Below are 24,749 nucleotides of genomic sequence, written 5' to 3' on the forward strand. Positions count from 1 at the left end.
TTAACTATTTTGTGGCAATGCTGCAGAGTGGTAAAATTGCCTACTCATTTGGAATTCCCACCCCCACCAAAAAAACATTTTTTGCAAGCTCTTTAAGTGGCTTCAGATCTTATTTTCAAGATTTGACCACAACAACAACAGCAACAAGCCTTTGACATTTGACCCAGACTGCATATAAATTCTTATTATTCATTCTGGCTAATGTAAATAGGACTGCACATTAGTTTTTTTTCTTGTCATTAAGATTTCATTTAAACATTCATAATTGCAAACATAACAGCCCATATTTCAAGTCTGTAAAGATAACAGGGGGTGCCATTCTATCCACTAGCAATAACGGACTGTAGACTGCTACTCAGGGCATGCATAAAAGGAAGGCACTAAAGGTTGTTATAAATGGGAAAGCTTTAGGATTTCTGATGCTCGCCAGCTGTTGTGGAATGAAATGCAGCTCATCCATCTATGGTAGAATATTCCATGTTTTCCCTGGCGAGTCTTTTGTATCGGGAATAAAAAGGCCAATGAGCTTAGAAAGATGGCTGGTGCAGAAAATGTCCTTTTCAAGGTTAATGTTCTACTAAGCAGATGCCTGCCCTGGAGAAACCCCTACTGAGAGGGCTGTATCTAATTCCCAGTTCTCCCAGATGCAGAAGTTCACAGACCAGGAGACCTGGCAGAGGAAAGTGTATGTGTGTGCCTGGGAACGGACACTTTTCGAGATCTCTAGGAAGCTGGGGCCAGTGAAGCAAGGCCAGAAGCTTCGGGTCGCTGATAAGGTAACCTGGGCCACGGTTCGGAGACTGTCGTTTGTCCTTGCAGCCTGACTGATGGGAGACATGAACAGACTTCCTCGGGAGGCTTCTGCTTACCATATGTGGCCTGCGCTGGGCTGCTGTGGAGGCTGTAGGAGGTCTTTGGCTCCTTCAGGCAGGGCAGTTTATAAATCCAAAGGATGCAACCCAGGGCCTTGTCACACGTTAATTTTAGGTGGCTCCTGGACCTCCTAACCCCTGGACTTGTCCACACGTTAACACATGAAACGAGCTTTAAGCAACCTTTACGCAGCTTAAAGTTACGCCACTCCAGGCTAGGTTTATCTCTGCGCTATCACCCAGCTTGAGTTTTATATTACTGTGTAGCCAGTCTAGGCTACATGTTAGTATAAAAACCTGCACTCCCACTCCCCTGCTTGCCTGGATCGGGTCCACTGCTCCCCGCTCCCCTTCCTGATCAGGCTGCCCGCCCCCTGCCACTGGCCCGGCTTGAGGCCGCTGTTTCCCCTCCCCTGCTGGCTTGTGGTGGGCCTGCCACCCCCTGCCCTTGTCCCCACCAGCCCAGATTGACTCACTGACCCTCACCTCCCTGGACTGGGCTCACTGTCCCTGCCCTTCGCCACCACCCCGGCACTCTAGACCATTTGGCTTACTTTCGGCTGCTGCTGCTGTCCTAGGAGAGCAAACAGGGAAAGGGAACCTGTCTGCCCAGCCATCACTGCCACTACCTGGACTGGGTTGCCACAAGTAAACTAGGGGGGAAGGGGATACCCTGGGGGCAGGGAGAACAGGTGGAGTCATGGGGGTGGGGGAGAGCCCAGAATGGGAGAGGAGAGGGTAGGATTCTTACCTTTCAGTTCCCCAGGGCCCTTCTGGCTTGAATGGGTGACTGCTCTCAGTGTCATAGCAAAGGGAGGGGGGAGGTGAGCAGGACAACTACCCCAGGCACCCAAGAAAAGAGGCACCAACAGGCACTGCCCAGCCAGGACAGGGTGTGGATGGAGCCACAAGCAGCATATTTGGGAGGGCATGGGGACAGGGGAAGGGTGACTCCTGCCACTGCATGCACTCCCGGGCAAGTATGGGGGGGCATGTGCCCCTTGGATTTGTGCACAGGGCGAGGGCAGGGTGCTGCTGCGGGCTTTGCACTGGGCATCAAACTTCATTGCTACAGCACTGACTGCTCCAAACTCGAGCTAGCACTAACACCGATCAACATCTGAGCAGCTCAGGGTGCAGTGTGTAACAAGGCCCCTACCCAGAGGGTGGGAAAAGATTTATGGATAAAAATGATCAGTGTCCAGAGTTTGTCCTTCTGCCTGGAGTAGCTGAAGGATGCATTTAGCTTCCCCTCATGGAGGTCCCAAAGGGAACACATTTCTGGAAGCATCACTGTGAAGCCTCGGGAAGGGATAGACCTGTGAGGCATAAAGATAGTTCACAAGTTAGAAACCCCAGGAGTGAAAGAGGACTGTAGGTGCAGGATAGCAGTATGTCAGTCTGGAGGGAGAAGGGAAGCAGAGAACAGAGGATGCCTAGTTTTGTGGGCATGTTAGTCTAATGGCTGAAGAGCATGGACTGGTGTGAAGGGAGCTGTTGCTTGCATTGGGCAAAGGTGGGGGCACACTGCCCAGTGGACAAAGCTTGTCTGGGATGTCATTAGAAGAAGGTCAAGCACTGGTAACAAAGTAGTTTTGCAAAACTGTTGAGCACTCAGCAGAGGGTTGAACCCTGTGGGTCATCATCAGTCTCTCTAGCTGCATAGAGGGGTTAAAGTGTGGTGGGGAACACAGGGATCTTTTTGAGGGAAATAAAGGACTGTTTCATGCCCTGAACTAAGAGGTGGCTTAGAAGGGCTCTGAGTTATTGTTTCCTCATTAGACATGGTGGGGGGAGATCACAGCCCACCCACATATGACCTTTCTTTCCTACAGCAAACAGACCAATACAGAACACACAAACAAGTCCTAAGGGATAGTGCTTATGGGTCCTTTCCCTACATATCCTCCCTGTACCTTTTCAGACTAACATGTGGTTCATGGAAAACAGCCAGGTGATGCCTTGGGTGTTTTTGTGTCCTAATGCTTTCAAGGAACTGGTTGGGGGAACAATAAGAGAAGGTATCTGCAGTATCCTTTGCTTTTTTCCAAAAGGGACTATCATGGCAAAAGTGGGCTCTGGAGAATAATGGAAATCTTACAAGCGTTCAGTTACTATTGCAATCTCCCAGCAGCCTTGCATAACCACAGTCATCTCTCAGCAGGGTGACCACCTTTTCAAAATGGAAAAGCAGGACAGATGCCTGCCTTCCCTGCCCCCTCTTTGCCCTCCACCATGGCATGGCCAGAGAGGAGCCTATGGGGGGCAGGGAACAATATGGACTCAGGGCTTCCTGCCCTGCTGCCCTCTCCCCAGGTACTCCATGCTGGCCACATTGCCATAGTGAGGCACCCTTTGCCCACCTGGCAGCAATGGGGGGCACAACTCTGCACCACCACAGGGCTGATGCTGGTCGGGTGGGGGGTGCTTTGTCATGGTGGTGCAGCCAGCACAGGGCTCCCAGAGGCAGCTGCAGCAGCGCTGAGAGTCTCTGCTCTCCTGTGCAGAGTTTTGCCCACTGGGCTGCAATGACCCCAGGGGGAGGGCAGCAGGGTGGGGAGCCCTGAGCCTGCAGCAGGCAGTCCACATCTGCTCCTCCCTACAAATCTGGGGAGGCATGTGCCCCACACCATGGCTTCCCACCCAGTAGCATGCACAGGGGAGCTGGCCCCCCTGCCATCCCCTAGATGAGCAGCCCATGGCTCCATCCTTCTCCCCAGCTGGGCCTTGTGGCCACACATTTCCACCCCTACCCTGGCCCTGGTCCCTATGTACCATCTGCTCCTGCCCCACTCCCTCCCTCAGTGTGGGGGACTCAATCTGCCCCCTCCATGTTGCCTGTGCTCCCCCACCCCCCATACACATATCTTCACGGAGCTGCTCTCCACTGCTGCCTGGCTGTATTTCTGGCCATGTGCATGTGTGCACATGCAGATATGCACATGGCACCCTCCACATCCTGCTCCCCCCAGCCCCAAGCAGGCCCTTGTAGGCTGGAACTCTGCCAGCCTGCAAGGAAAAACCCACCCTTTCCCATGGCGAATGGAAAACCTGGATCTCTGCACAAATACTGGGATTCCAGGACAAATACCATCCTGCAGTCTTTCAGCCTGGGATCAGGACTTGATATTCACATTTTGGGACTGTCCCACCCAATTAGGGACGGGTGGTCACCCGATCCCTCAGTGCATGTTTCTTAATGAGTCCCTGACATGCAGATCCAAATCTTGTTCATACCAGCTGATCTGGACAAGTGGACCGTTGTATCCAAATGGGGCTTTGTGGAGCTCCACCTGACCACATATAATCGCAGCAATGCTGTGGAAGCCAGGCATGCTCTTAGACCCCTGGCTGATTGGTGCTGAGTCAATAGGAGGAGCTAGCTGGGCCCTTCCTTGCAGAGCTGTGATTGGCTAGTGAGAAAACCCATCCTTTATCCTATGCAGCAGGATAAAGGAGGAGGGGAAAGCTGCTTGAAGAGAAGGCTGGAGAACCCAGCAGACCATGTGTGGTCCTTGTTGGGGTATATAAAAGCTAACCATTACTGATAGGGAAGAGCAATTCCTTTAATCATGGGCTTAGATAGGTGAGGAGTGAGAACTGCTATTGGTAGACTTTGCTTCTTTTGAGACAGTTGCTCCTTTAATTCAGTTCTCTGCAGTGACGGTAGATTTCTACTTGGGCCCTATTAAGATACCTGGAGGCATCTATGTGTTGCAGTGGTTCCTGAGTAAATTCCCACCTTTCTGCAAATTGTAGCAGTTTGAAGCAATGAATAGCAATAGCAAGGGGGAAAACCAAATGTAGAAAACTGCTGTGCATGACATGTCTGACTTGAAACCCAAGTGCCCCGTTTAGCTCAGAGGGCGGCTCAGAGCTCAGCTTTCTTTATTGGGCACAAATGAAATGACATTCGCATCACGGCCTCTCAGTATCAGCCCAATGGATGGAGGAGTTTGGTTGAGGCAGGAACAGTTAGGCGCTTGTGGTACAATTGCCCAGTTCTGTGGGGTATTGAAATTTAGGACTTGTGACTGACTTGTTAGTAGCTGCTACTCTGGCTTGCCCTGGGACATGGCAGGATAGCTCGGTGCCCCAGACAGCCACTGTGCACGGGGCAGCACCAGCTGTCACTGTGCCAATGGCAGCGACACTGCCAGCCACCTCTGCAGTAGTGGCTACTTTTGTACCCCCTCCTCCCCAAAAGTGGTGCCCTGGGCCACTCCCCTAGTCACGCCCCTGTCACCCTTGCCATTACACTACTGCTCGCTCTGAATGCATACAAAGAGAATTCGTTGCTGGTGCCGTCAGATGATATTTCTCTTTAAGCCACTTAAGTTTCAGGAATTAATTTCTGGGAAGTATTTGGCAGCTGTGTTGGTCTGAGACAACCCCCCCCCCCCCCAAAAAAAAAAGCCAAACCAAAACAAAATATCCCAAAAAAAACTAACAAAAAAAAGGGCAAAAATCTAGACCTCTTGGTTCAGAGATGATACCTTTTATTAGACCAACTGAAAAATTGCAAACCCTGCCCCCCAAAACCAAAAAAAACCCCTTTTTCTGCAAGCTTTTGGGCTCACATGCCCTTCATTAGGCTCAGGGAACATTAAAGGTGGTAAAAAGTCCCCGTATGTAGGACATAAACTTCATTTTTGCACAGAGGAAGCAGAGCTGCAAATCTATTCGTCTCGGTCCGTGAGAGTGTCTTTGTGGGGTTGCCCTTTGTTGTGCAGATCAAGCCTGTTTTTAAACTTCGGAGAGTTCTTGTTAGACCCAGGCTTCTTGATGGCTCAAGCTGGAAGATTGCGTGGGGTCCGGAAAGGAGACCTGGAATGTGTGCATCTCCAGGTGCTCTGATGGTTTCTAAATGAGGGTCTAGAAAACTCCATTTGGAGTCCACATTTTTTATACTTTGCAGACTTCATCCGTGCATTAAGCAAGTGACAAGTAATGATTCAGACCTGAACTTCCCAGAGGTCTGAGACTGTGGTCAGCATCCAAAATTGCACTGGTTTCACTAAAGCTGTGATGGAGTTAAATGTACCCAAATGTTGGGGGTGGATGGGTGGGAGGGTTAGAATAGTTAAAGCCTGGTTTAGATCACATTTGCTTGAGTCAATATTTTCCAGACAGAAGCTAACCTGATGTAACCAGTTTGACGTGGATGTTTGTGTCTAGCAAGGGGTTTGCGCTGGTTTAAATGAATCCATCCAGGTCCAAATGGCAAACTAACTATTCCTGGCACTGGCTCCTTGAAACACACCACATGAATCTGGGTGGGCTGCCTTCAAAACTGGAAGCAGCATTGCCGCCCCTACATGGCAGTGTTGGGCAGGCTACATAGCACGGCTGAGCGACAGCTCAAATTAGCCTGCCGCCAGCTCCACGTGGCCATGGATGTATTGCTTCCAGTGTCGTATGCCTGAGGGAGCTGCTGTCAGGCTTGGTAGGTTTCTTCCGTAGACACAGACGTAGTTTTTCAAGCTGATTTTTAAATTAAGCCAGTTTACATTTTGCCTGTACATTGCCATAACTGTGTTCTGTGCTGGAGTCCTATTACAGTCCAAGCCTTTCCAGATACAAACTCTTAAGGACTAGCTGTTATGTCTTGAAATCTGAGCCAAGGCCTTTTTTTTGTAAGAGGGGAAGTGATCTGGCTTCTCCAAGCCTCACGTGGACTAGCACTTCATGTGACTGATAATCACTCATCTTCTATAACTTTGTAGGATACTTATTTATTATTATCCCTGCAAGCTGGTGGCATCCCTTTTCCTTCACGTGCAGAAGAAGAAGTCAAGTCTGAGGGAACCAGCTTAAAAATTTGTATTATCCTGGTCTCAACTTTTATAGGGAAATTTTAAAACATTTTCTAGGAAGGTGCAAGAAGCAGGAATTCTTCTGGGTGATATCTTTTATTGGACTGACTGCCTGGTTGAATATACGTTGACAAGGGTTTGGGCATCACAGTGCCCTTCCTCGGGTCTCTTCAAGAGAAGCAATACACCAGTGCTAAGTAGCAGATGGAGCAAAACTTGTTTAAAAATCCATGCACAAATAAAAACAGGATATAAGAGAAATTATCAAGTAGCCAACAGATAAGAGATGCATTAAATACCTGATAATGGAAGGACAAGATAGTTCAGGAGGGTCATCCTTACCTGTAAAGTGCAGAAATTATTGAGTATCAGGTAGATACTCTCTTGGGTTTTCATTCTCTTGGGTTTTTAAATATTTTGGAATACAGTTCCGCTGATTAAAATTCAGTGGATTTGTCCATAGCCAGAATTGATGAATTCTGGCTATAGACAAATATTATGGCTGTGGACACAGTATTATGTGTAATACTGTTGAGACATCAATATTTACTGGACCATATGTGTATTCAAGTATTTTATCTGTATTTTGGGAAGCTGTCCTCCCTTTGAATAGATGGATGATTTGGTGGGGCTGAGGAAGCTTTCTACATTTTAAAAATCCTGCTCAAGTTGAGTACGCATCTCTTGGCATACAAAAAGTCCATTCCCAGTGATTTGAAACAGCATTCTGTTATAGAGGGAAGGATATTATATTCAATAAATCATATGGAACTATTTATCAGCAATCACTTCTTTAACTTTTCCAGAGTCTTCAGTTTCAAAGCAGATTTGGAGAAGACTGAAGTTGGTATGGAGCAGTTTATTTAAAAAAAATGCTTTAGGAAAACTACCCCAGGGTTGATTGTATATGAAGGTCTTTTTTTTTAATACTAATGTAATGTAGGAAAATAGATTTATTAAGAACAGTAGAAAAATGAGTAAAGAACCAGAAAGGGTTTTATGGCAGATGATTTGCAATGGGGAACAGTCGGGCTTTTTGTATAACTGCAAGAGCTGAAGTCACTGTAATGACTCATCCCATCTCATTAGGAGGGTGGTAAAATGCTGGAACAGGCTACCCAGAGGTGGTGAAATCTCCATCCTTGAAGGTTTTTAAGACCTAGCTAGACAAAACCTTGGCTGGGACGATCTAGTTGGGGCTGGTCCTGCTTTGAACAGGGGGTTGGACTAGATGTGACCTCCTGAGGTCTCTTCCAACCCTCGTTTTCTATGAGTCTGTTGACTTCAATGTGCTTAGTCCTTAGAAGTAGTTGTAAACATCCTGTTAGTTGGGTTTGTCTTTCCTTTACCCATGGAAGATTTTACACAACAAACAGCTAGTCTTCACCCATCTAAATCCTCCTTGCCCTCCTGAATGGATGAATGGTCACCGGTAGAGTAACAATGGCAGGGAGGATGTGCAGGGGGTGCGCATATACCCCCCCAGTGTGGTGGTGCATCCCACTGCCAACACTGCCGGTGGTGTCTGTGGGTGGTCCAAGATCACTGCTGGCCACTGCTGATGCTGCTGGCAGCTTCTGTGGGTGGTTGCCAGCCTCTGGTTGGTGCTCCCCCCCACCCCACCGCCAACAGTGCTGGCGGCATCTGCAGGAGCTCCCCAAGTTGCTGGGGGCACACGTCATTCATGAACAATGGTGGAGTCAGCAGGGCACGGGCCCTATGCACTTCTTGAGATGGGGATGGGTGCTGAATGGAGCTAGTGAGGTGCCTCCCTCTCCCATCCACCCTGTTTCCCCACACCTTGCACGTTCTCTGCAGTGGTTCTGGCTCAAATATCAGAGACGGCAGAGAACTGATGATGCATGGGTGGTGGTTTGGTGCTGCAGGGGGGAGATGCCACACCTTTTATTTGCCAGTGAAAACCAGTGGTTTTTTTGGACACTAAACATGAATGCTGGGATGTGGCCATGCCTGGGGCCAACTGGGGATCAAGGTTACTGGATTAGGGTACAAAACAGAGTTGGAGAGTGCAAGCAGAGTCTAAGAACAAGCCAGGTCATGAAACTGGGAGCTCAAGAGGTTAGCATAGTCTATGAGTGAACCACTTTAGGAAATTGGGAGGTCAAGAAGCAGGCAGAGCACAGTCTTAGGTCAGGAAGAGCCCTGTTCCTTTCCCTGGGCATAGGATCATGGGAAAGTAGGGCCAGAAGGGACCTTATGAGGTCATTTAGTTCAGCCTTCTCCTCAAGGCAGGAGCATCCTATGCCCAGGTGAAGCTCTGTTCACCAGAGCGCCCCAAGGGATGACAAGGCCGAATGGTCACAAACTCCTCCAGGACCATTTTAGGTTGGACATAAGGAAGAACTTCTTTACTGTCTGAGCCCCCAAGGTCTGGAATAGACTGCCGCTGGAGGCAGTTCAAGCACCTACTTTGAATGCCTTCAAGAGAAATTTGGATGCTTATCTGGCTGGGATCCTATGACCCCTGCTGACTTCCTGCCCCTGGGGCGGGGGGCCAGACTCAAAGATCTTCTTGGGTCCCTTCCAGCCCTAATGTCTATAAAATCTCTACCTAGAGCATCCCAGCCAAGTGTCTGCCCAAGCTGCTCTTGAAAACTTCCAAGGATGGAGAGTCTATAATTTCTCTAGTAGCCTGTTCCATTACTTAACCACCCACATAGTTAGACAGCTCCTCCTAATCTCCAACCTCAATTTCCCCTGCTGAAGCTTGAAGCCATTGATGCAAGTCCTGTTCCTATGGTCATGGAGAAAAGCCATCGCCATCCTCTCTGTCATTGCCCTTCAGGCATATGAAGAATATAAGGGAAGGGGAGGTCAGGTGATAGTATCAGGTATCAGGGAGCAGGTGGAGATTCACTCTCTTTAGGTGGACCTCATCTAGCTGCTGCAAACCACAGTAGGGCAGTGGGCAGCCATGCTAGTCCAGCTAGGTTCAAGGCTGCAAGCCTGACAACTGGGGGGGGTGGGGAGGAGAGGACATTCCCCAGCAGCAGCTGCAAAACTGGCCACTGCAGTGTGTGGTACCCCAACCCACCATGTAGTACTGACCAGCTATGCCTCTGATGGTCACTTTCTGTTTTTCCCCTTCAATATAGTTGTGAAAACCCTCATTACTCCGGCTTGCTTCTAAGTCCTTGCTTGTCTGTTGTCTTATTCTTTATCTGAATCTGTCCCTGTTTTTCAGTGTACAGTGCAGGATTTTTTATTACCCTTCAATGATCTTTGCATAAACCCTTGCAAATCCACATTGACCGCTTTTTGTTCCTGACATATTTTTCTTTTTCAGAGCAATTGTGGTCTGCTGTACTTTAATTAGGGTGTTTTTTAGTATACAACATGGCCTAGTACTTGCAGCAATGACTCAATGATTACATTGTCTAAAGCCATTACATGTGTTTGATTGTGAGTGTACATTATGTGGTCTATAATCAACTGGATTGTGATTCTTTCCAATGCAAAGTAAATCTTTTTACAGTGAGCTTGCAGGTTACAATAAATCAGGGTTTATTTATTTGATTTTATTTTTTTTGGTGCTGATCATCATTGCATTTTGTAGAATTTCCTTTCATAGGGTTCTCATTTTCAGGTATGTGGCAGCAATTTGGAGTCTCTCCATATAAGAGAAACTATATTTATAAGCAGAGAGATTCAGCTGTTTATTTGATGTGTTTTTATGAAGCACACATGCAATTTGGCCCATTTATCATATGGGCAGAGAGAAATTGCAGAGTTTGTCTTACAATAGAATGTGTGTTGACTAATGTTTATTGCCCCATGACTGTTTGTAAAGATTTTGTGGTTGTTCATGTAGACATCACTCATTGTTCAACTGCAGACATCCATCATGGGGCACAGAACCGTGGGTCTCCAGCCCCAAGTGTACAGGCAGCTGCTACTCCAGTGTAAAAAAATTTCTTTTGTTACAAGTAACAGGACAATTAACAGGCAATGGAAGCGAGTAATGGAAGCATGCATTGTCATAGCAGGCTAGCATTAGCCTGTGTCTTGTTCATGAACTCCTACATACAGAGCAGTACGTGGGAGTATACAGCATTCAGCTGGTGGAAAACAACACTTGAGTCCAGGGGAATACTTGCTAGAGGTTGATATCCTTTTTCTGTTGAGAAGGCTATATGCCACATCCTGGGTCTCGGGCACCTGTTGTATTATAAGCCGGTCCAAGGCACTTTACAAATTGCGGAGCTATGACTGCATCCTAGAGATGCTTTCATCCTCTGAAATTCTGCCTGCTCTATGGCACTGCGAGCACATACTGGCCTCAAGCTTCAGAGTCAGGGATGGATCCAGGGAGGGTGCAGTGGTGCAATTGCACCTCCCTTTGACTTCTGCTCCATTCACACTTTAAAACCAATTGCCTCGGAGGGGTGGCAGCGTTTCTATTCAGACCATGCTGAGAGAGTCGATTGACTTCATGGCTCATTATTATCTCTCTGATTTCTGTTAATCCCTCTCTGCTCCACAGGTGTTAATCACCCTCCATTTTTTTTCAATGATCTTGATATTTTGCTGTTTAAACGATCATTTCTTCCGCAATTTGGCTGTCTGGTAGCCATTCCTGGTAATGTCTCTCCTGTTTCACAGCCCTGCATACTGTTTTTAGCTCTAGCTAAAAATCTTAACCCAGGTATGGTAATATGAACTTAGGTGTAGGGATGACTGACAGTGAAATACTGGGGGCACTGTCAAGATACTCAAGAAGGCTAGATTTTGTTTTATGAATCTGAATGAGAGATGTACAGTTAAGTATAATGATTACACGACTAATGATACAATGCCTTTTGACTATCTTTTTGCCCAGTTTGTTGCATTGTTTTTCAAACTTCATATCCGCTATAGCAAACTAATGCACGGTCCAATAGTTGCATTTGTTTTCGCTTTGATCTTAAAATGAGTATTACAGTACTAGCCCCCTACCACATTGGTAAAGCCGCTAGTTTCTATTTAACTAGAGAAAAGTGTGTTGTTAAATGTGATGATGTGTCATACCATCTGCACCCCCTTTTCAAAATCCTGGATTGGCCCATGTTTAAAACTCTCTCACAAATAATAAAGGATATGTGACCTAAGTACCCTAGTCATGGACCCCTCTAATCATAGTCTCCACTCTAAGTGCTGTACAAACACAGCTCGAAGAGACCAGCTCTGCGCTGAGCATCTTACTCATTGAATGCTGAAGATGGTGAATTCTTGGCAGCCACTGTGATTAGATGAAGCAGCTGAGATCTGCTTGTTTGGATAAAGTAGCAGCCGTATATACAGCTATTATATATACAGTAAACAGGGGTTTATTTACAGTAGAGCCTTGCTCTTTAACATCAGATAAAATGTTTTGGATCTCTGACTTCTGGTAAGATACAGGCAAAAGTGCCTTTGCTTATTCACACACGTTATGGGCTTTATCACCAATTAAAGCATCTTGATCCCAGGCTCTGGCTCATGCTATTGGCCTTCTCTTTGTCTGTTTGAACGAGAAAGATGGCAATAGCAGTTAAACTTTCATCAGGGGTGATTAAAGGCTGCATGCAAGGGATTCACAGTTCACTAGCTTCACAGTCGCCCAGAACTCAGTGCAGGAAAAAAGCACTTGGTCTTGATGCTGACAAAAGGGAGCTTGTAGCTGATTTTAGTTTTCAAGTTCCTTGAGTTGGCTGTTTTGGATGGTCAGTGGTCCTGAAAAGAACTTTTCCACGTCTCCCAAGATAGGAGCTCATCTGAGACCAAGGTCTTGATCTAACTACACCTGAGCAAAGTTGGTGAAGCTCCAATGAAGTCTCCCACTGAATACTACCAGGGCAATGAGATCAGATTGTAACCACCTGTTATTTCATTGGAAACTCAGGGGGGATGTTGTGCACTGGATCAGCTGGGCTTAGGCAGAAAGTTACCCTGCAGAGCTGGGAAACGGGCTATTGATTTTTCCTTTTTTTTTTTTTTAAATTTTAAACTTTGAATGGTACTAAAATTGTGTGAAGGAGACAACAGTTGTTGATCTTGTGAGCTATAAACCATTCCTGGGGATCAAGGAGGCTGTTGTTAGGTCACTGCTGAGTTTGAATAAACAGCTTTCCAGTCTGCTTAAAGCACTGCTTTGAATTTTGGGGCCATGGGTAGCTAAGCAAAAAAACAAGCATTAAAGCTGCCTCTGGGCTCAGAGTACCTTGGGACAGGCTCTCAGCGTGGCAGTCCCTGCTTTCAGTGGAGTAACAAGGAGTGACCCCAGAGAAAGACCTGCTTCAGGCGTGATTTTTTCCCCATTGGATCCATCTCATACTTTCATTTCCATCATGTAAGTGACAGGAGATTTTTTTTGCTTAGCAGAAGCTGTTGGTTCCTGAATAGAAGTCCAGGGCACTGTCTGTCTGTCTGTCTGTCTCCCTTCCCATGATGCGTCTTCTCAATTACAGACTCAGCAATGCCAGAGCTGCACTGCCAAGGGGAAGAGCCCACTTGGGGAACAGTTGTTATCCACTTTGTGATCAACATCTGGCAAAAGTCTGCGTGTGGGTGAGAGTCATATCCTTGCTTCCTTAGTGCATCCTGGAGGAGGTGGAGGGGAAGAAAGAGGACCTATCTCTGGGCAAGAAAAATACCTTTGGCTTCGCATGGGGAAGGCAAGTTGTGTTGGGAATGAAAGTCCTATAATGGCTCTTTTTCTGGCTGTGCACTGGTGGAAGGGTCAGACAGGATGGGGCCTAAAGGAGGAAGAAAGATAAGACTTGGAAGGCCGTCAGGAGGTCACATCTAGTCCAACTGCTGTTCCAGGCAGGATCATCCCTGCCTAGGCTTTCCCAGACCATTGTTGGTCCAACTGCTCGTCAAAGTTTTCAAGGATGGTGAAGCCTACCCGGTTTTTCATGAAGGCTGCGGTGGGTGAATTGTGCTTTAGTAATCTCCACTAGACGAATTTAATAGGTGGGTTTTTGTCAGAAGTTTCCACTGGGCAGGCAGCATACCATAGTGTGGCGGAAAGCCTGGAAGCAGACCCAGCTGCTCAGGTGCCCTTTGGGGCATGGGCCACATTGAATGTGTACAGTGCCTGGCACAGCTGGGTCCTCGTCTGTGATGCATGGGTACTGTTTAGAAGAATAAAACTACTAAAATGCTATGATAAATTCAGTGTAGCAGTCAACAGGTACCCAGAGTGTTTCTAAACAAGAAATAAAGAAACAGTTAGGACCCTGGACACATGCTGGTAGCTTCCGCACTTTTTCTTGCTTGAAGCCCTAAATTGTCCTGATGACTCAAAATGATTGGTATACCAAGGTCTGTCTTCCTAAGAAAGGGTTTGCTATATCCTGGACAGTTAAAGAGCTCGTCTTCATGAGGCAAAGACTGCTAAATGATGTGTCAGCCATGTCCTAAGTGATTTTTGTTTAATGGTCTCTGCTGCTGTTTATATTTTCTAATGAGCTGCGGCTGGCGTTTTGTTGCCATTAAAACTTCATTTGTTTGGATGGTCTTTTCAACAAACTGAAAACCAATAAATCACAAGTAAAATATTTATTATTTCAACTGCATAAGAAGGGGGAAAACTGGACAAACTTGTATTCCTTCAACAGCGCATTAACAACAGATTGCCACGTGACTGCCTCTGCCACGGGCCTCTCTCTCCCACCGTGGCTAATGGTCTTGCAGAACCATTGTAGCAACAACCTGCAAAACTGGAAGGAGGGGCGGATTAGATCAGTGTTCAGCACATCACAACGGCCCCTCGTTCCTTCTTTCCATTAACAGTTTGTTGAAGCTGCTGGTGGCCTGTATGAAATTGAGGCTTGGCAGTGGCCCACTGGTCTCATGTTAACACTGACCAGTCACCGTCACCCAAAATGCCATGGTTCTGGGACTATTACCAATTCAGCTATTGGTGCGTGAATTGTTTTTGGTGAAGAGTAAGTTCGCTGAGAAATGCATCCTGTAGAGAACTGAAGCCACTTGTGAATTTGGAGCGAATTCAGCAATTTATTTATTTATTTTTGGGGGCTGAAAAAACTGAGCAAAAATCCCTTCAGTTCCATACAAAGTCCTCTAAAACTATCTGCTCCATCCTTTTCTCCATTGTCCTCATTGCCAGGCGAAGCTATTGGCTTGCTACATCTGACTGCACATTCGGGGGCTATAGCCATTCCTATCTTTGCACAAAAGCACTGCATATATTTCTAGGTGGTGGAGCATTGCTTTCTTTACCTGTTCGTAATCCTGGGCTAGCTCTCAGGATGGAAGCCAGGAAACTGCCTGGACTTCTTCTAAAAGTAATGTTTCCAGCTCTTGTGTCCGGGCTAATGCCAGCCTCAGCCACACTGGGCAGCCCCTGTGATCCAGTTCATGGCAGTCCTCCTGGGAGCTCCTTCCTCCTCCTCCTCCTCTTCTTCCAGACGTCCTTCTGAACCAGGCTGCCAGGTCAGCCCAGGACCTGGGATTATACGGCTCCTCTGCTCTACTCTCTCTGGCCACGATGCAAAACAGCCTGTTTTCAGGTTTGACTATTGAACTAAAATGCAATTATATACACAGCTCTGCTGAAGACACCTTGTGTACAAGCAGATACGGAGTAGTTTGGTACATAACCTAACACACATCTGTGCAGAATCGAGTGTTTATATGTACTACAATTTTGGAGCCTGTTTCTTCAGAAGGACCCAGAACTCTCCCCTCCAATCCTCTGTAGATCAGACCCAGATGTATAAATGGCTATAAAACAGTCCATGAAAACTGATCGTAGTTTCATGCCACATTAACATTAGACAATGCTTTTTAGCATAACTTTCTTACTCCACATGTAGTCCATCTTCCTTCAATCTTTGCTCGGGGCCTTTGGATGCTACTGTGACACAAATCATAAGATGGGATTGTAGGTACAAGAGCTCTCATTAACGTCTGATCCATCAAAACAGGGCATATAGCGACCCTCCTAGTGAGTCATCTGTTCAGAGCTTTAAAATCTTTCAAACATGTATGTTCACCAGGGAGCTTTGACATTTGCCAAAGTTATCTTATTTATGTTGCGGCACCTTCTCCTTTCCTTTGGGACGTGATGGATCGTGCTGGGCAAGAGCACATGGAATTGGCTTGCAGGCTTCATTGTTCATTTCTTTTAAAGGTTACTAGGCATGAATGTGACACTTGGACAGAGCTATTGCTTTCGTAGCCTCACTGGGAAAAGAAAAGGCATGGAGTTGTCAATCTGACATGCGTTTTTATGATTAAGGCCAATTTGTTGGCAGCTAAGAGTAGCCCTTGTTAGTATTATCTTTTGGGATGACTGAACCCTCAGAGAGGCAATCGGGAACTAGAAAACATTACCATTTTTCCTTTTACAACTCATTTAATATACTGCAGGGTCAAAATCCCTGCCCTCTTAAAGTAACAAATGCCCATTGAATGCAATGGAGCCAAATCTCACTTCTGAAATCTAAAGCAGTGTATTGTGAGACAGCTGCGAGTGAGCATTGATTAGAAAGGTTATATTCTGATTAAAATTGTGAATAATAATCTGTTCACCTGGTTTCACTGGAAAGATAAAAAGGGAGACTCAGTGGAAAGGAAAGTGGTGTGATTCAAAGCGGACAATAGGAAATACTTCTTCACCCAATAATACCTGACTCTTAAATTGCTCAGATCTTGAAACCATTTACAAAGGAGGCCAGTATCACTATTCCCATTTTAGAAATACAAAAAAAAGGCATAGATAAGTGGCAAGGCCAGCAAATTACAAGATAGATTCTGCAATATTGAAGACCAGTGCTCTAACCTAAAGGCCATGCTGTCCCTGGAAGCAGGGGTTTTTTCCCCCTGTGGAATTCATTGCTGAGACCAAGAACTTTTACATGAATAACAAGGGTATATGGAGCTGGTATTGGAAGGATCATATGATGGCTCCTTTTTTATGAACAGGCATGAAAACCTGCTGTTCTTGTAATACGCTGTTTAAAAAGAAAACAAGTGAAAGCGTTAACAAAACAACATAGACACGTGGGGCATTTATAGGCATGCGGTGGGAAGCGCTAATTAAGAGCCGTGCTAATTAAAGCACCTGGAGTGTCGTGTATCAGCATCCCTGCACTGAAAAATGGCAGTGGGGTGCTTTGAGCTAACGCTTGTTGAATGATGCACATGACACTGGAGTCTGCTGGAGTGCGATAATTACCACGCTCCAGCAGACTCAATTAATCGATTCTGCTCTGACGCACTGTAATTACAGTGCATTGGAGCAGCCTCCCTGCATGTGTATAAGGAGGCAATGCTATCCACGCTCCATATATTGCCTGACATTACAAATAAAGATCAAGGCCTACTTAAAAGAAGCACGACCCCACCACCTCCCTTACCAATAAGATTCAAACAAATGTGGACCTGTCTTGCCATCACACAAACCATGATAAACTGAAAAAGGAAAACCAACAAAAATGTAATAGTCAATATGTCCCGTTATTTCATTTGTGTTCCCTTCCCACACCCTCCCACCACAGATTTCCTCTCTCCCACTCTTCAGGACCTAAACTCTTCATAAATTATCCATATTTAGTAACATCTTCCACCTCGGCGTCCTTGAAAAATTATACATTTGTCCTGTTGACTGTTTCTAACCAGGATTACACACCTACAAAATTTGAACATAAATATGCAAAACAAACAGACAAAGAACTGTCTTTCAGAGGCAGTATGAAATGTTTAACCAAGATGACCACATCCAGACCAGTGCGGATGTTTGGTTCCCTAGGGACAGGTAGCAGCGGTACACCTTGTCCCCAGGGAACGTCTGTGTGCACGACACGTTACCCCAGGTGGGGTAGGGGAGGCTGGAGCCAGCAGCTGTGCTGGCCCCAGCAGCCTTACCTGGGGTCCTGGGAAACTTCAGCCACGGCGCTCTTGCAGCTGGGAGCTTGGCTGGAGCCAGAGCATGGCTCTGGCTGGCCAGGCTCCCGTTTTGGGCGGTGCTTGCTGCCACCACATGCACTGCCCTGCTTTTTTTCCCCATGTGGGTTTCTTTGACCCCAGGATCTCCCAGGGTCAACCCGCCCCCCCAGTACAAGGTAGCAGTGTGGGGAATGCCTGAATGTGCAGCATGTGGCACTGCAGACAGGTCCATGGCACAGCCATACTCGTCTGGACGCAGCCATGGAGGCTCCTTAGCTTTTCATTAAGCATCTTTCAGATTCACTGCCAGTCTCTGACCTTTTCTTACTGTTGTGCTTGAGCTTTGTAGAAACTCACCCCACAGTACTGCTTCTATGTCCACAGCTGTGTGGAGGTGCGTCACCCTAGTTTGTGCTACGTTTGCAAAGCGGGTACTCCCAAAAGTACTCCAGATATTATCAATCACCCTCTCCCATTTCTTAGCATTTGTGACCAGGATATTAGTGGTTGGAGCTTACCATTTGGGGGTCCCAGCCCAGGAGCTGGGAATAGGTAGGGGGTGGCAGATCAGAACTACAGCTAGGAGCTACATAGACTAAGAGCTAGGAAATAGGAGCCAACAGGGCAAGGCCTGGGGACTGTGAATGTAAACCAGGAGTTAAGGCATGGGGGAGGGCAACATTTTGGCAGGCTTACCACAAATTATCCCTGCACCCCCCCACCCCCACAAATGCCTCTCTGATTTCCCTTCTCTTGTCTGGTCTGGGTCTGCTGCTCTTCTTTCTGCTCTCTGCCCGACCTGCTGCTTTTCCTGTGTCCTCCGTCTGATTTGCTGCATTGGTTTTTGCTTCGTCTCCATCTGCTGCTGTGCTGCCTATCCCTTCCCTCACCTGTCATGTACCACAAAGAGGCTGCCTGTGCCACTTGTGGCACCTGTGCTGTACATGGGCCATTTTTGAGCTAAGGGACTCTGGCACTAAGGGACTCTGCAGGCGACAGGAATTGGAGTAGGTAGAAAGAACCAGGAACCAAGGAAACTGGATAACAACCATTTGAGATAAGATAAGGAGGTATCTTGTGCTGTTGTGTAGCTCACTGAACAATGAAAGAGCTACATTATATAATGCAGTTAACTGGGACGAGCTGAGACTCCTTAGGCAGCTAGCCGATAGACCCAGTTAGGCACTCGAGGACCAGCTGGAGCCTGGTCTTTCTGCCTGCTGCCCTGACTCCTAACAAATTCTCACCATTTCTGGAGGTTTGTTTGTTAGTCTTTGCTTTTAACTCGGATTTTATGAATGTTTCCCTTCTCCATATGTGGGTGCGTCTATACATGCAATTAATGCAAAGCAATATACTCCAGAGTTTATTGCTCTGGGTGCACCTTTTGAATCTGCTCCCAGGACCACAGCATGTTAAGCCATGCCAGAGTAGCCCCAGCTGGCAGGGGGTGCTGGGGGTCAGTTTACCAGCCAAGGGCTGCTCCCCCTAGCTTAATGTGCTGCCAAGTAGCTGGCTGGGGTATGGGCGTGCTCCAGTGTGAGGCTAGCTGGCAGGTAGCTTCATGTCTTCATGTCCCAGCCAGCCAGGTCAGCATCTACACGTGTGCTGCTGTGGAGTAAAACTGCAGCAGGATAGTACTTTAAATATGCGGCGGAGTTAATTAGCTAACTCCAGCCTAATAGGGGTGCACATGTAGATGCACAACATTTACTGCAGAGTTAATTAGTCTACTGCGCAGTAAATGTCTCATGTACATGCGCCCTGTTTGTCTTAATTTGGCCAATAAAATGATTCAATCAAGAGGAGCATGGATGCCTAGATACTGGGACAGTTTTACTAGATAGGTAAAAGTAACTTTCTCATCATTACAATGAACTTCATTTTTGAGACGAGTGTATTAACGGGGTCTGGTTCTACCCTGAACCACATGACCAACAGGGAAAGCCTCTCACTTTCGACCCACGATGGCAGGTGATATGGTGGGAGTGGGAGTTCTAGCTGCTAGTAGCTCCAATTGCTGGATTTTGATAAACTACAGTGATGCTCTTGGCTGACTTTTCAAAAGTTGCTAAGACAGTATGGTATGATGAGCATTACTTGCTCTCTACAGGACATTCTACCTATAATACACTCGCGTGAAGTGAGCAACCATATACATCATTATGAGTAAGGATTACAGCAGGTTCTGAGCAGAAATCATTGGACAAATTAATTTCCATGAGGGTCTCCAAAGCCCTTTTTAATAAAATATATATTCTGGGCATATCAGTTCCTGGACTTTTTAGAATAACTACTAATAAAAATCAGCAGTACACTGCATATGGAGAAGTCTTTTTTAACTGAGTGAGGTTGTCACCCCCTCACTAGAGCAAATGGAGGAAACTTTCCTTGTGGGCATGCTGTTCTATCACTAATGGGTTGTTTGTTGAGGTGGTCTCTCAAATTCAGGGGTGGTTGGTCATCATCTCTGCTCTTCATCACATGCTAGTCTATGCCATCATGGTGTCCGCATAGCTTATTATCTTCTTTCCTCTGGACTGTTTCACATCTACTTTACCTTATAGTGTGGGTGAGAATTAGGAGTCCTTACGAGACTGTTTGATCATTGCCTGCTGTGGAGATTTTCTGCACTTTTCTCTGAAGGATCTAGTATCGGCTGCTCTTGGAGATGAGATACTGAAGGAAGATGGTGAAGGAACTGTCAGAGAGGTAGCAGGAAAACTGGGAATGGACAGGATACTTAAAACCGAGTAAAGATGTCAAGAAAGAGAAGAGGACTGTTGGTGCTAAGCATGCTCCAGTCCATTAGAATCTGGGTAAATCAGTTCACTTCCTGGAAATTTTCTCTTCCTTTGAGCATCCTCTGTGATGGTCCAGCAGGACAGCCTAAAGTGTAGTGGGTTTTGTCTACAGTACTAGCAGTGACTTGCTCTCAGATCTATGTTAACCTCTAGACTACTCTTTCTGCAGATGTAAAGTGTGGCTTGCTCTGATCCAGTAAATTCAAATGCACTTCTAGAATTACTTTCAGTGAGTTACTTTTTGATTTTCGTTCTGAAACAAATTAACCAGGACTAAGAGTCCAGTTAGCAGTAGGAGAGTGCTTCATTACAAAATGTAAATGCAGATGGTGGGATGGAAGAAACGTGACCCACTAACTGTGCATGTGCATATATCTGATATTGCAAATTCTGCCCTGAACCCCATTCCAACTAAATTCAGATCTCCCTGCCCCAGTATGTCATCTTCCTCCCTCGTCCCCACCCTCCAGATTTCACTGAGGAAGCCCCTTCTCCTGAGTTGTCTTTAACTGAGTCAGCAAGTATACTGAGAGTTGGCAATGTAACTCGGCACAGTAAGAGATCATGTGCTAGATATTTCATCCTCCGCAGGTTTTTGGGACATACTGTCATAGAGCACAGGAGATAAAACAGCTACTTTTTTTTTTCTTAAGGATAATAAAACATTATTATGTTTTATAATGACCTGCTACATATGTTCTGGCAAAGTTTCTGAAGCCAGTACTTTTATGGTTTTCTTCAGCTGCTGGAGCATCTAACACTGCCCTTTTGGCAGCTAAGGAGGGAGAACCTTTATTAACCCATTTGGGGCTAATACATCACGAGTAGAAAGTCTGATCCTACTCCCAGTGAAGATAAGGAGCTGAGCTTCAGCTAGTGGACATTGATTAATGCCAGCTGAGCCTTGGGCCTTATGAAATAATTCTATTAACTTCAGTAGGATTGGGCTCTCTCGGGACAAGTGACCAAGACATTCCTTAGAGCAAGCTGAGAAAATGTCACCTTTTGGCTGGAACCCCAGGTCTAAAAAAGTTTTGTCAGGCACATTTCTTTCTGGGAGTAACTGGCACCTTCTTTTGGGCACCTGTTCCTCAATAACTGTTTGTGCATGGATCTTGGACCCCTAGCCTAGATTTCTGTAATTTTTTTGACCCATAACTAGATTTTACTACATGCTGGGTGCATCTGCATGAGACGCTTACTGCAGTTGCCTAATTAGCTCCGCAGTACAGCGTCACTGTCTACATACGTGAAGCTATTAGACCGGAGTAAATGAATTAATTCTGCCATAGGATAGCACTGCCCAACACAAGTACTATTTTATGGTGGAGTTATTTACTCCACCACAATTACATGTAGATGGTGACCAGGCCTGGCTGGGGCATGAAGGTGCTCCAGTGTGGGGCAGTCCCACACCATACCACCCTCGTGCCCCAGCCAGTCCTGGTCACCGTCTACATGTAATTGTGGTGGAGTAAATAACTCCACCATAAAATAGTACTTGTGGTACTATTTTACCACCCTGAGGGTGGTATGGTGTGGGACTGCCCCACACTGGAGCACCCTCAAGCCCCAGTCAGCCCTTCCACAGCATGATAAGCTGGGCAGGAGCAACCCTGGGCTGGCAGCTTGATCCCCCGGATACCCTACAAGCCGGGGCTGTGCTGCCCTGCGTCCCAGGCCCACATGTCAATGCTGAGCCTGGGAGCAATAAACTCCAGCATGAACTGTGCCAGAGTTTATTTCATTGCATTTAAGATTTGCATGTAGACGTGCCCACTGAGGACTAATCTGATACAAATCTTGACGCTCAGAGTTCCTCCTTTACCTTGAAAGACCTTCCATTACGGAGTTACTCTTTTGGGAAAGCATGGGGTCAAAAGTCAGGCCTGGCAGGGGCCGCAAGAGGTCATCTGTTCCAACCTCAGCTCAAGCCAGGACCATCCCAAGAAGCGTGTAGCACATGAGTCAGCATTACTAATGCACTATTTGCCAAACTTAAACAAAATCCTCTAGTGAGGAAAGCAGCCAGGGAAAAATTCTGTTACTCACTGTGGGACCTTTAGGCAAGTTGTTTGAGGGCTGCCCAGAGCCTGCTGAATTCAATCGACAGACTGCCCTTTGGATTAAGCCCATTAAAACCCAGGGAAGCAGTCACCCTGATGCACGGTGGAATCCAGCCGGCCTATATGACGAATTAGTTGCTTCTCAAAAGGGGAGAGGTCAGGTTGGCAGGTAAGACCTTCACCTTTGAGGAAGGCAGGCCTAGTCACACATAAGACTTAACTGATGTTTGCAATGATCCAACGTTAAAAATGTGAGGTTTTAAAATAAGTCAGCGTGCGTGGACGAGACTGATGCTCAGCACCTTTGAAATTCAGGCCAATGTATTTTGAGGTCGGTGGAGAAAAGGTGCCGTGTAAATGATCCTTCTATACAGTCGAGATGTCAATAGTGTAGTCCAGGATTCAAATGGTCATGCTGTCTGTCCTCCCCATATATTAGCTTTGCTTTGGCTTTAGTTTTTATGACGTATTTATCCGCAACAGCTGTCAGAAGGTTTAAATGCCAGTATTACTCTTTTAATAAATATGTCCAGTCAAAACCCTTGTGACGGTTGTGTCCATCGTGTGTTTATGTAACACTGAATGGCAAAAAAAAAAAAAAGAAAAAGAGAAGTAAATGTGTATAAAGAAAATTTGCTTCCTGTAGACTTGAGCTTTGTATGACAGCTCAGCTATGACTCATCATTAGTATACGGGTTTATTTCTTTAGATCCATTTTATTGTCCAGCAGCATGTGTCCCCGCCTAAAAATGCATCCAACTGCAAATGCTTCTTTAATTAGATGTGAAACCATTTTTTTTGTCTTCCTGAACAGCTTTCCCATGGCAATGGAAATGCCCCAAGATTCAGCACGAGGCCAGCTCTGCTCAGAGTTGCGTGCCAGCTGTGGGAACGAGGAGTCACTAGCCTTCCTGTGACGGCTGTTTTGGGAAATGGGGAAGACCCTGTGATGTCTGCACAAGGTCGTAGTACAACAGGGATTGGGAAACATTAATTTCTTTCTAGTATTCTAATTTTATCTGGTTGGGTCCCTTATGTAACTTCCAGGGTTACTGCTGGACATTTGTCCAGGGAATGTCTTGATTTGTCCTCTAGGTGGGGATACCGGCCCCTTTATGCTTCTTGGGTGGTGCAAAGGGGGTTTAAAGGGACAAAGATGCCTCTCGGAGCATGGCTAGTTCAGGGGGGCTTCCCCAGCCACTTTATACAAGGCCTGCTTTCAGTGAAGGGAAGGGTGTGCAGTAGAAAGGGGTGCTGGATTATGAGTATTTTCTGCTCTTCAGAGCACAGTTTGACTAACATCCATGCTTCTGTGAATTCCTGGGTTGCTTCAGAGTGTGGGAAGAGCAAAGGTGACTCCAGGCCAGCTTTTGTTTCCCTTACTTCACCCTTTCTGCTCTTTCTGCAACAGTAAGAATAAAATAATTAAGAACCACAGGCATTATGTCTTGTACATCTTGTCCATCCATCTACATGGGGAATACACACTGCAGTGGTCTGGTAAAGGCAGATCTTGTGACTGGCAAAATGTTAGAAGAGGATGAGATGGAAGTTTGAGGAAAATTAAATTCAAGTTTTAAACAAGCAAATGAACAGAATGGCCCAACCTCCCTACCCCTGGGTATTATGGGCATGCTGGTGCTTTTATTGTATGAACCAGAGCAAAAGTTGTCCTTTGGTAATTAAAAGGACGCGTGATATTCATCAAATTCTGGCTGTATTTTCTTGGGTGATGCTAACTGCACCCACAGGATGCCTGTCTATTGGTATCTTCCATATTAACGTGGGCCTTAAGGCCCGCCCAGCTAACTAATAGCCCCTTTGTGGGGCCAAAGGGTGAAAGATGCAACTAATTTCAACAAAAGCAAAAACAGGATAGGAGTGATGTGGGGGTCAAAGGATCAAAATGTGAAAATAAGTTCTCTGGAGGGGGACACTGAGCAGAGCCCCCCGGGCCGCATCCACTGGTCCTCAAAGGCATCCAAGGAGCCGCCGGACCCTACATAATGCCTGAGTGCTCTGGATCTACAGCTGGGCTGCTGAAATGTGACTTCAAACACAACCCTTCTTCCTTCCCACCCCAGCACTCCCCCTCCAAACACACACATCCCATGCAGGGATAGGTGCAGGGCTGTAGCCCATGCTGCTCATTACAGCCATGACCAACACACGTGGCGCATCGAGTACTGTCAGCAGAGGTGGTGCCATCGCCTACCCTGGAAATCTTCAAGAGGAGACTGGACGGTCACCTTGCTGGGGTCACCTGACCCCCAGTTATCTTTCTTGCACAGGACA

The 24,749-nt window shown here is 46.4% G+C and overlaps 1 long non-coding RNA gene across 1 annotated transcript; it reads left to right on the plus strand.

Annotated features, from left to right (window-relative positions):
- Nucleotides 1–640: 640 nt before the first annotated feature.
- Nucleotides 641–24,066, plus strand: LOC149863500 (uncharacterized). Its single transcript, XR_016442685.1, has 3 exons — nucleotides 641–776; nucleotides 13,135–13,234; nucleotides 23,269–24,066. It is a non-coding gene; the product is annotated as an uncharacterized LOC149863500 (long non-coding RNA).
- The last annotated feature ends 683 nt before the right edge of the window (nucleotides 24,067–24,749 follow it).

Source organism: Crocodylus siamensis, chromosome 5, assembly GCF_052110815.1.
Source record: "Crocodylus siamensis isolate JL-2025a chromosome 5, ASM5211081v1, whole genome shotgun sequence".
NCBI lineage: Eukaryota > Metazoa > Chordata > Crocodylia > Crocodylidae > Crocodylus > Crocodylus siamensis.